The sequence below is a fragment of the Crocuta crocuta genome, unplaced genomic scaffold, assembly GCF_008692635.1.
Source record: "Crocuta crocuta isolate KB4526 unplaced genomic scaffold, BGI_CrCroc_1.0 scaffold48, whole genome shotgun sequence".
Lineage (NCBI taxonomy): Eukaryota > Metazoa > Chordata > Mammalia > Carnivora > Hyaenidae > Crocuta > Crocuta crocuta.
In genome coordinates this window covers 12,327,670-12,338,664 of record NW_027533089.1, presented here as the reverse complement: position 1 = coordinate 12,338,664, position 10,995 = coordinate 12,327,670, and the positions used below count along the sequence as shown (strand labels likewise).

Sequence of the window (10,995 nt, the reverse complement as noted above, 5' to 3'; positions counted from 1 at the left end):
CCACGTCGGGCTCTATGCTGACAGCTCAGAGCCTGGAGCCTGCTTCAGATTCTGTGTCTCCCTCTCTCTCTGACCTTCCCTTGCTCATGCTCTCTCTCTTTCTCTCAGAAATAAGTAAGTAATAAGAAATAAGTAAAACATTAAAAAAAATAGAATCTGGCATTAGAATCAAGGTAGAAAAGCAAATGCATCTGAGAATTCCTTGATTAATTAATTTAATTAATTAATTAGAAAGCCATGCAGGGGGCTCTCTCACAAATCTACCCTCTCTCTCCGTCTCACAAAGGAAAAGAAGAAAGATCATCAGTGACAAATGGCTTTTGCAGAAACAAATTTAGGGCCAGTTTCACTCCAGGAGAGAAGGGGGCCTCTCTTCCCCATGGTTTCCAGTGCTCTGCATGTTCATAGAAACTTTTCTAGTAACAAACTATAGAAATGATGCCTGGAAGTAGAGTCTTGCGTCTGTGAGTTTAGAATCATTTGGTAATGTATCATTAAAAAAAAAGAGTAGCAGCGCTACCCTGATGAGTGATGGAAGTTCTCTGGCAAACAATGTTTTGCATTATAATGTAAGTTAAATAGATTTTTTTGCCTGAGCCTGGAATTTTCCAATGGAAGTTGATTTCTTAGAACGGGGATGGATGGAAAGTTAGGGTATTTCTAAAGACCCACCAGTAAAATAGCAGTGTGTTACCCTCGGAGATTTCTCCTGTTAGATTCCCATGAATAATTTCTGTCATTGGAAAGAGTATAAGAAAAAGTTACATTTGAGCCTCTTTTGACACATTTTTCTGGTACTGATAATATGCTCATATTTCCTGCTGGAAGAAAGGTTAAGATCTGAATGATTATTCAAATCTTTTTTTTTATCCTTTCAAAGTTTCTTTTGTCACTGTCAAGGTTAAGTGAAGTCAGTACTGAATTCAGGAAAGAGCAGAAGGAATTTGGAATGCTTTTCCATAAACCCCAGTGACCTATCCCATGAGAATCCCCGGTAGGTCTCAGGGTTTTTAGGATAAATCATTTTGGGGCAATGTTTTCTTCCTTTGCTGTTAGGTTGACCAGGCAAAATAAATAATAGTGTTTGTGTCGACCTTTGTTCTAGAACAATTTCTCAAAGCAGGTTATAGGATCCCTGGGAATTTCTACCTGAATGATACAAAATTGCATTTTCACCACCCAATACTGCACATAGCAGATACTCAGTAGATGTTAATTGAATTACATTGAATTCTGAGAATCTTCTAGAAATCTTAGATCGGTTCCTTTCATCTTGCAGATAGAGAGCTGGAAGCCAAGGGGGACAAGTTGAGAGTCCAACCCCTGGGCAAAAGGACACATGTGGGTTAGGAATCTCACTATTTCCTTTGAAACTGAAGATATCAGTTTCTTAAGGACACTTTATAGATCAAGGCCCTGAAGCCATAAACATTCCATTTGCAATTATATTGCCAATTCTACAGGCAAGCTTCGAAGTTTTTTTTCTTTACGGCTGTGCTGGATAAGCAAAGAGCCTCCCCACCCCCGCTCCATCTGGGGAGAGACTTGGGGATCAACAAATTCTAGCTTAGGAAATAAACAAACATTCTCAACAAACAGGGACCTTTGTAATGAAATGGATCCGGGAAGGAAACGGAAACAACTTTACCACAATAATGCTAACATTGCCATCATAGGGCCAGGTGAAAAACACACCAATGGCTGAAAAATACTTTGCCTCCGTGTTAGTGGCTGGCATTCTCCTTGGCAGATGACTAATACTGACCGCCAGGAGACATATGTCCTTAGGTAATCCGGGGGAAACCTGGCCTCTACTGGCAGCCGTCACTGCCTAAGAGGGAAAGGCACTGAAGGTACACACTGAGTTTCACTGCAGGACCAGCCCACGCTCCTCCTACTTGAGAGCAAGCAGCAGGCTGGGCAGAGGAAATCTTCCATTAACATCCAGCTGAAACCCAAGGCATTAATTTTTGTGCCTAAGAAGAGACGGCGACAACTTGGGACCGCTTCCTCTGGTGGGGAGTGGGGCAGCTTTCTGTGGCTAAGGGATGGGGATGTTACCTAGGAAGCTTAAATTTTTTGTGGTTTTTTTTTTTTTAATGTTTTATTTATTTCAGAGAGAGAGAAAGAGGCAGCATGAGTAGGGGAGGGTCAGAGAGAGAGGGAGACACAGAATCAGAAGCAGGCTCGAGGCTCTGAGCTAGCTGTCAGCACAGAGCCCGACATGGGGCTCGAACCCACGAACCGTGAGATCATGACCTGAGCTGAAGTCAGACGCTTAACCAACTGAGCCACCCAGGTGCCCCTGTTACCTAGGAAGCTTAGAGACAGTGTGTAAGGAGGGTGACAAAGGCCTGGGCAGAGAGAAGTAGAGAACAGCTGGAACATCCATTTGGTATTAGCTCCTGAAGGCTCCATGTGAGCCCTCGTTCTGGCTGCTCACCTCCACCTTTTCCCACAAGGTCACAGGGAGCAGGTTACTAAGACAGGGTATCACTATCCGTGCTACTAGGAGTGACTTTGCAATGCTTACCCAACTTTTTGGGTTACTCCTTCGTCAGTGTTCGGGGTGTTTAGGCTCAGGAAATTGGGCATGGTTGTATTTAGGAAACACAACAAACTTGCTGATCACTTGGTGGGCCTGGGTAGGCATGGGTCTAAGAGGGGACACAATCCAGACTCTCTCCCATCACTAAGATAAAGAGGAATTTACAGGCCAGCAGATGACCCTGCTCCCTCCCAAATTGTGTGAGACAAGATGCCAACTTTGCCTTGACCTCCCCCTTTGAGTGCTAGCAAAGTCCATGCAAATGGTTGTAGGACAGGAGTGGGGGGTGGGTGGAGGGGCGGAGGGGGTTCCTGGAACACCTGGTTCACGTGACGTTTCATTGTTATCGCAGGTGGTGGGCACATTCTGGCACTGAATAATCCTTCCACAAAGGCTGATTAAATGCCTATAGATGGCAGAATCCAAGCTTAGTTCTGGGGAAATTAATTCTTTTTTGGTCTCTGACCTTAAAGATCTCATAATCTACTGAGGAAGATAACCAGGATGGAACCATTTGTTTCACCTCAATTTGATGGAAGAGGAGACTGTGAACTGAGTCCAGTTAGTCTACCTAAGAGATGGGAGGGAACTGAGCAGGTGCAGCCCTAAGAAGCATGAACTAGGGGAGAGAGGCGGAGTCTCAGAGACTTCTGCAGGAATTCCAAATGGCTACGGTAGGCAACTGGACCCAGTGGGAAAAGGGGCAGAACATGGGGGACAGAAGCTTGTGGGCTCCCATTACATAATTCTGACCTCATGTACTTAGAGAAACTAAAGTTGAAGTTTAAAGGTCAGTGTTGTCCAAGTCAAAGGAACCACTGAGACAATCCTCTGACCAGCTTCTGTCATTCATCGCTCCACATGGTTCTAGTTGATTGAACTGACCGGCGAAGTGTTTTAAATTCGGGGGCTTTCTGTGTGAGTCCAAGGCAACCCCAGCTTGGAATTCCATTTCAAGGGGGTCAGGGCTGCTCCTACCTGTCTGTCCCTAGACTGTCATGACCAAAGACAGCATCCCTGGGATAAGGGCAGCTTCAGGCGTGGCCTCAGGAATTTGGTATTTATCCTGCGTCACGAGCAAGGCTGTTGTTTTGCCCCTTTGGACAAGTATGTGTGTGTGTGTTGGAGACTGTAGATTCTGGCCTTCCTAGAAAGGGTGGGGCGGAGGACTCACCTCAGGGAAGGGAAGGAAACAAAGAACATGGACAGAGAAACTTGTCCAACACTAACAGCAGATACACTGTTTTCCTCCTGCAAAAATGAAACAAACGTCAATATGAGGAAGATACACGTTGAGTAGGACAGTGAAGTACGTGCTTCAGAATCAGATTGGATGAATCCCCCTAACTCTGGGGCCCCGGGCTGGTTACCCAGGCTGTCTCAACTCTTAGCAAAAAACCTGGCACATAGTAAGTGCTTAGTAAATATTAGCTTCTACTATTCTAAGTCATTTGGAGCAGGAAAGGGAAATCAGGACTATTTTTCTAAACCTGAACAGGAAGTTAAGAAAACATAGCTCTCAAAACAGCACTAGAATTTAACTCCAAAAGTACATGCAACAAAAGAAAAAATAGATAAATTGGACAACACCAAAATTAACAACTCTGTGCTTCAAAAGACATCATCGACAAAGTAAAATGACACCCCCCCCACATAGCGGGAGATAAGTTTTGCAAACCCTATATATAATAAGAGACTTATATCTAAAATATATAAAGGACCCCTACAATTCAATCATAAAAACCACATAACTTAATTTTTCAAAACGATCAGTGGACCTGAACAGACATTTCTTTGACAAGGACATGCTAGTGACAAATAAGCACATGGAGATGCTTGGTATCTTTAGCAATCAGAAAAATGCAAACTACAAGTACAAGGATATAGTACCTCACGTACGTTACGCTGGCTATAACAAAAATGATACATACCAAGTGTTGGCAAGAGGGTGAGGAAATGGAAACATTGCCCACCACTTGTAGAAATGTAAAATGGCACAGCCACCTTGAAAAACAGCCTGGTAGTTCCTGACAAGGTGAAGCACAGAGTTACCATATGACTCATAGAACAATTCTACTTCTAAGCATATATACCCAAGAAAAATGAAAATTGTGTGCACACAAAAAGTTACACATGGACATTCATAGCTATATTATACATAAGAGCCAAGAAGTCCCCAAACAACCAAAATGTATGTCAGCTGGTGAATGGGTAAAGAAAATGTCGTCTATCCACACAGTGAAGTATCACTTGGCAATAAAAAGAAATGGGGGTGCCTGAGTGGCTCAGTCAGTTAAGCGTCCAACTTCAGCTGAGGTCATGATCTCATAGTTCGTGAGTTCGAGCCCCATGGTGGGCTCTCTGCTGTCAGAGCAGAGCCCACTTTGGATCCTGTGTCCCCTTCTCTCTCTCTCTGCCCCTGCCCACTTGCACTCTCTTTCTCTCAAAAATAAATAAATATTAAAATAAAATGAAACAAACTAAGGACTGGTATACACTGCAACATGACGTGCCTTGAGAACATTATGCTTAGTGAAAGAAGCCAAACATACAAAGTCCATAATTCTATTTGTGTGAAATGTCCAGGATAGGTAAATTTAGAGAGACAGAAATTAGATGAGTGGTTACCAGGGGCTCAGGTTGTTTGTGGAGGAATGAAAGGAGAATGATAATGAACATGGAGATTCTTTTCAGGAGATGAAAATGTTCTAAAATCAATTATTTTGATGGTTGCGTAACTCTGTAAATATACCAAAATCCACTGATTTATACACTAAATGGGTGAACTGTATGATGTGAATTATATCTTCATAAAACTAAAACAAAACAAAACAAAACAAAACAAAACAACCCAAAACACAGTACTAGAAGATTGAGGTATTAGTGTATTAAGAATATTCCTTGTCTGGAGTGCCTGCCTGGCCTTCACACTGGGCAGAGCATGTGACTTGATCACTGGGTTGTGAGTTCAAGCCCCATGTTGGGTTTGGAGCCTAATTAAAATATATACAAAAAGGAATATTCCTTATCACACCATACAGACTGTGTAGAATAGATGAATATCAAATGACAAATTTCTAGTGGCTGTGCAGAGGATTTCCATTCATGGTTCTCAGTGTTCCACATTTTCATTAACGACCCAGAAAAGACCACCTTTCCTGAGTATCTTGCCCTTGTTCCTCCAGATACCTTCTCCAGCATCCACCCTGCTCTCTGTCGAGGCTGATTTGTATGAACTAGGCCAGTGGGCTCCTGTGGCTTGTGGTTGATCCAGCAGGAGATCAAACAGAAGGGAGGAGAAGGAGGAATATGGGGACATTAACCAGAACACACCAGTGCATATATGGCATAAGGCAGGATCCGAGGACACATGGACTGGGAACAATGGGGTGGTTTCTAACAATCGGATGTTTAATGCAAAGTCCAGGTGAAGTTTTCATTATTGCCAACTCCCTGTGAATCAAAGGTTCATGAAATGCACACCCCTTAAGTAAAATTCTTCCTTTCTAAAGTCCCAGATAAGGGAATGTTTGCATTCTCTCCCTTTGTGGTCAGAGCACTCTTGGAAGTACTGTGTTCAGCTCTAGGTGACACATGAAGAAACTGCTGCAGAGTTTAAAGCATCCCTTGTTTCTATTTTTAATTGTCTAAAGTTTCTTTATTTACTTTGAGAGAGAGACAAAGAGAGAGAATCCCAAGGAGGCTTTGCACTGTCAGTGTGGACTCATGAATTGTGAGATCTTGACCTGAACTGAAATTAAAGAGTCAGGTACCTAATCGACTGAGTCACCCAGGTGCCTGAGATTTTAATGCATCCATTTTATTTTCAGCCCATCTCTTAGGTAGCAGACGTGAGCCGATGGGTACTATGAAATTAGATAATTTGATAGGGAGACATGGGGCTGTTTCTAAAATCACCTGTCCCCTCTAATTTTTTAAAAAGTTTTTTTGTTTATTTATTTTGAGAGAGAGAGAGAGAGAGAGAGGGAGGGAGAGAGGATCCCAAGCAGGCTCTGCTCTATCAGCGCAGAGCCCGATGTGGGACTCAAACCACAAGCTGTGAGATCATGACCTGAGCTGAAAGCAAGAGTCAGATACTTAACCGACTGAGCCACCCAGGGGCCCCACACTTCTAACTTTTAAGAAATTGGTTTTTTTTTTTAAATGTTTATTTATTTTGAGGGAGAGAGAGACAGAGTGCAAGCATGGGAGGGGGGGGAGAGAGGGAGACACAGAATCTGAAGCATGCTGCAGGCTCTGAGCTGTCAGCACAGAGCCCCACGTGGGACTCGAACTCATGAACCATGAGATCGTGACTTGAGCAGAAGTCGGATGCTTAACCAACTGAGCCACCCAGGTGCCCCTAAGAAATTGTTTTTGATTAAAATTCTCACTTCCATTGAAGTAAATTGTTTCCCAGGAAGCTTCTGCAATTTTTATACAAATAGACTTAATAATTCATCCTGCAGACCTTAAACAAACCCAGACCTATGTACGTATTTTAGCCTCAAACCTAGCACATATGGAAGAACTGTCTAATCAGTAAAGTTGATCAGAAATAGTTTCTTATAAGCCTTGTTTCAACTGTATGGTGACATTCAAATGATGTTAGAATGTTTATGCTGCTAGAAGTACCTTGTTATCATGTAGCCCAACCCTCTACTGTTGTAGGTAGGGAGATTGAGGCCCAGAGAGGTTAAATGGCTTGTTCTCATCTGAGTTCCCTTGATTTTTAAAAATTTTTTAAAAATGTTTTATTTATTTTTGAGACAGAGAGAGACAGAGCATGAGAGGAGGAGGGGCAGAGAGACAGGGAAATACAGAATCTGAAGCAGGCACAGAGCCCAACGTGGGGCTCGAACCCACAAATGTGAGATCATGACCTGAGCCGAAGTCGGAGGCTTAGCCCACTGAGCCACCCAGGTGCCCCTAATTTTTATTTTTTAACATTGATTTATTTTTGAGAGACAGAACAGGAGCAGGGGAGGGGCAGCAAGAGAGGGAGACAGAGAACCGGAAGCAGGCTCCAGGCTCCAAGCAGTCAGCACAGAGTCCAACGTGGGCCTCAAACCCATGAACCGTGAGATCATGACCTGAGCTGAAGTCAGAGGCTTAACCAGTGGTGCCACCCAGGCGCCCCGCGTTCTCCTGATTTTCACCCAGAATCTACTAACTGTGCTATATTGCCTTTCTGATGAAATCCTGCTTCTAAAAGTTGATGAGTTTGCACCAACTTGGAGTAGACTTGGTCTTATTTTCTCAATGTTTATTCTGTATCTACTTGAAACTAAAAAAATATATAGTATTTAGAATGTTTTATTGAGAGCCTTTTCAAAAAACAGTTTTCCTGATTTTTCATCTTATCTATTCAGCCCATCGATACTTATTGAGAATTGGTTATGTTAGACATGTCTAAAGGTAAGCACAACAAACAGGAAAAAAAAGTCTTTGCCTTCACAGAACCTATCTTGTAATTTTTATTTTTTATATTTGGAGTGGACTTCGAGTGAATTGAAAGAATTCTTACATCACTTCCTGTGATACCAGCCCCCTAGCCTCCTGTACTCCATGCCTCCTGGTACTCACACCGCGTACAATGCCCTCCTGTGTCATCCTACCGTGAACGTGTGCTAGAACACTGAAGAAGTGCCAGTGTGCGACTTTGAGTTTCAGTCATACGAAACATTGCAGCCTCTCTTGGTTCACGTACACAGGGGAAAGGACCCCAAACAGTTCTATGGAAAGGCCGCAGAGAGGGAAGAATTGAGACCTCTTGTCAATAGCGAACACCAACTTCTCAGCCATATGAGTGATTCTTGGAAGACCACTTGGAAGTGGGTCTTTGGCTGTGTCTTGGAAGCAGACCTGGACCCTCTGACAAGTCCCCAGATGCCTACAGCCCCGGCTGACATCTTAACTGCAACTTCACGGCAGGCCTTTACCTAAAACCTCTAGCCATGCTGGAATTTATGACCCACAGATACTGTGGGAAATAGGAATGTTTATTGTTCTTTTACCCCACTAAGAATTGGGCTACTGTTACGGTCTACTGTTAGGCAGCAGTAGATAACCAATACACCTCCTGAGTTTTAGGAAGGCTTCCTACAAAAGAAGGAGCTGGAAAACACCTGCGTATTACAAAGTGGGAAGGAAGCATTATTTTTCTGCATTTCTGGGTCACGAGAGAACAAGCTCCTAGTGGGAAACACACATGCAAACACAGGCCATTTCAAATCCGTGGTTTCTGATAGCATGCTCGATGCTTTTGATGCCGTCAGAAATTGGGACTTCCAAATATGATTAGGCGGAATATAAAAGAGGTCCACATTTATGATATGGGAGAGGGGAAGGTCTTCTTGACTACAATAAAGAAGACTACAGAAATTAATTTAGTGCAGTTAAACCCAGCAGTGGGCATGGCAACAAAAAATATTGCGAAAAGTGCAACAACTCAGCAAGATTATTTGCTAATAATTTATTTTCATCAGGAAAAGAAAAACATATCCTTGGTAACATGCCAATTCTCAACAAGCTGATCCATGGCAAGTCTTTCTCTGGGAAAAGAGATAATTAAATCGTTCTGAAGTCTCTGCTCCCTGACTACAGTAGTCATTAAGGCTGCTCACAAATATTCTGGTTCCCTTTCCTTCCTGACATATGGTGGGTTGTACTTCCCCACCCACTCGAAGGTATGTGCCTTGCTTTGGCCAGTGGAATGTGAGTGGAAGCTTTGAAAGTCAGGATGCTTCGCCGTCTTATCTTTTTCTTGTCGCGGCAACCAGCAATGTTCCTTCCAGTGGCTGCTTGGGGCTGGAGTGAGGACGACAGCAGGATGAGACAGAGCCCCCGGCTGACCATGCTAGAAAGCAGGGTGAATCAGAAACAGATCTTCAGGGCGCCCTGCTGGCTCAGTCTGTACAGCACGTGACTCTGGATCTCAAGGCCATGAGTTCAAGCCCCATGTTGGGAGTGGAGCCTACTTAAGAAAAAAAGAGATCTTTATACTTAAGTCACTGAAATGTTAGGGTCGCTTGTAACCACAGCATAAGCTGGCCTATGCCAGCTGAAATGCTAATGAATAAGCGAAGTTCACATTCATTGGCCTTGCCTCTTCCAATACTGGCTTAGCAGCTCTCCCCTGCTTAAGGAGAGCTGCTAAGAGTCTGAGTCTTGCTGGGGGGCAGGTGCCCTCCACCCTATATCTCAGTATATTTGCACAAGAAGCCAGGTATTATTAACCCCATTTTACGTGTAAGGAGCCTGAGAGGTGACGTGGCTTGCCCCGGCTCCCTGGCAAGCAGCAGGGCTGGGACAAGAAGCCAGCTTCTCTGAATCCAAAACCTAAGCAGAATCACTGAGGTGTGCTGGGGTGTACTGGGGCCTCCTATTACTGATTATGAACTAAAGTAATTTTAGCCTACTTGATAACTCAGCTGTGACTTCTTCCCGCATTAGTCACTTTTGCCTCCTCCTCCCTGTCTCTGCTTTTCTATTTTCTACATGAGCCCTCTTCATGTTCCCCCAGTTTGAGGTAATTATCACTCTTCCCCTTAATGGTGAGGAAACGCATACTTGACACGCAGCCCCCCAAAGGTATACCAAACATTTTATATACATTGTGATTTTACTCAGTCCATATATGAACCCTGTAGCAAAAGTATTGTTGGCTTTATTTTAAAAACAGGAAACTGAAGCACAGGCAAGGTATGTAAATCATCTAAGGTCTTAGTTAATAATCATTGGTGGGTGGATTTCAAGCCTGTGTTCACCACTCTTGCTCTTTCCAGTGGTCTGTTCCCGCAATAATATTCCCTGCATCTAAATCCTAATGGGAGAAAAGTAAATACAAATTTGGATTAAGACACCCTGCAGCCTCTTTGAATGGGCTTTTCTCTCAAGATACAGGCCTTTGGTCACCCAGAGTCTACAAAGACCCAGAGATCCAATCATCATGAAAAAACAGGGGCCTCCTCCGATCTCCTCAGAGAAAAATTCAGGAACAAGATCAGCTGGAAATGGTCATTTTTCAAAAGTTGTTTTAAATGTTTGTTTATTTTTGAGAGAGAGAACCATACACAGTGTGAGCAGGAGAGAGCAGAGTGAGAAGGAGACACAGTATCCGAAGCAGGCTCCAGGCTCTGAGCTCAGCACAGAGCCCTATGCGGGGCTTGAACTCCCGAACCTAGAGACCATGACTTGAGCCAAAGTTGGACTCTTATCCGACTGAGCTAACCAGGCACTCCTGGAAATGATCATTTAATTTCCATTTTTTGATTTGCACATAGAAAGTGCCCAGGGTGTATTTACCTATAAACCTGAATTCTCTAGGGGCTTCTCAAAGCCCGTGGTAGACAAACACAGTCTCCATAGCTTCTAGCTTCAAGGCAGGCATGGGTACTTGACTGGTCCTCTAGATAGGCGTTTTTGGCCTCTTTATTTTCCTTTTT

At 43.5% G+C, this 10,995-nt stretch overlaps 1 non-coding gene across 1 annotated transcript; it reads right to left on the bottom strand.

Annotated features, from left to right (window-relative positions):
- Nucleotides 1–254: 254 nt before the first annotated feature.
- On the bottom strand, nt 255–458 carry LOC144216752 (small nucleolar RNA U3). Its single transcript, XR_013330737.1, has one exon. It is a non-coding gene; the product is annotated as a small nucleolar RNA U3 (small nucleolar RNA).
- Nucleotides 459–10,995: the final 10,537 nt, after the last annotated feature.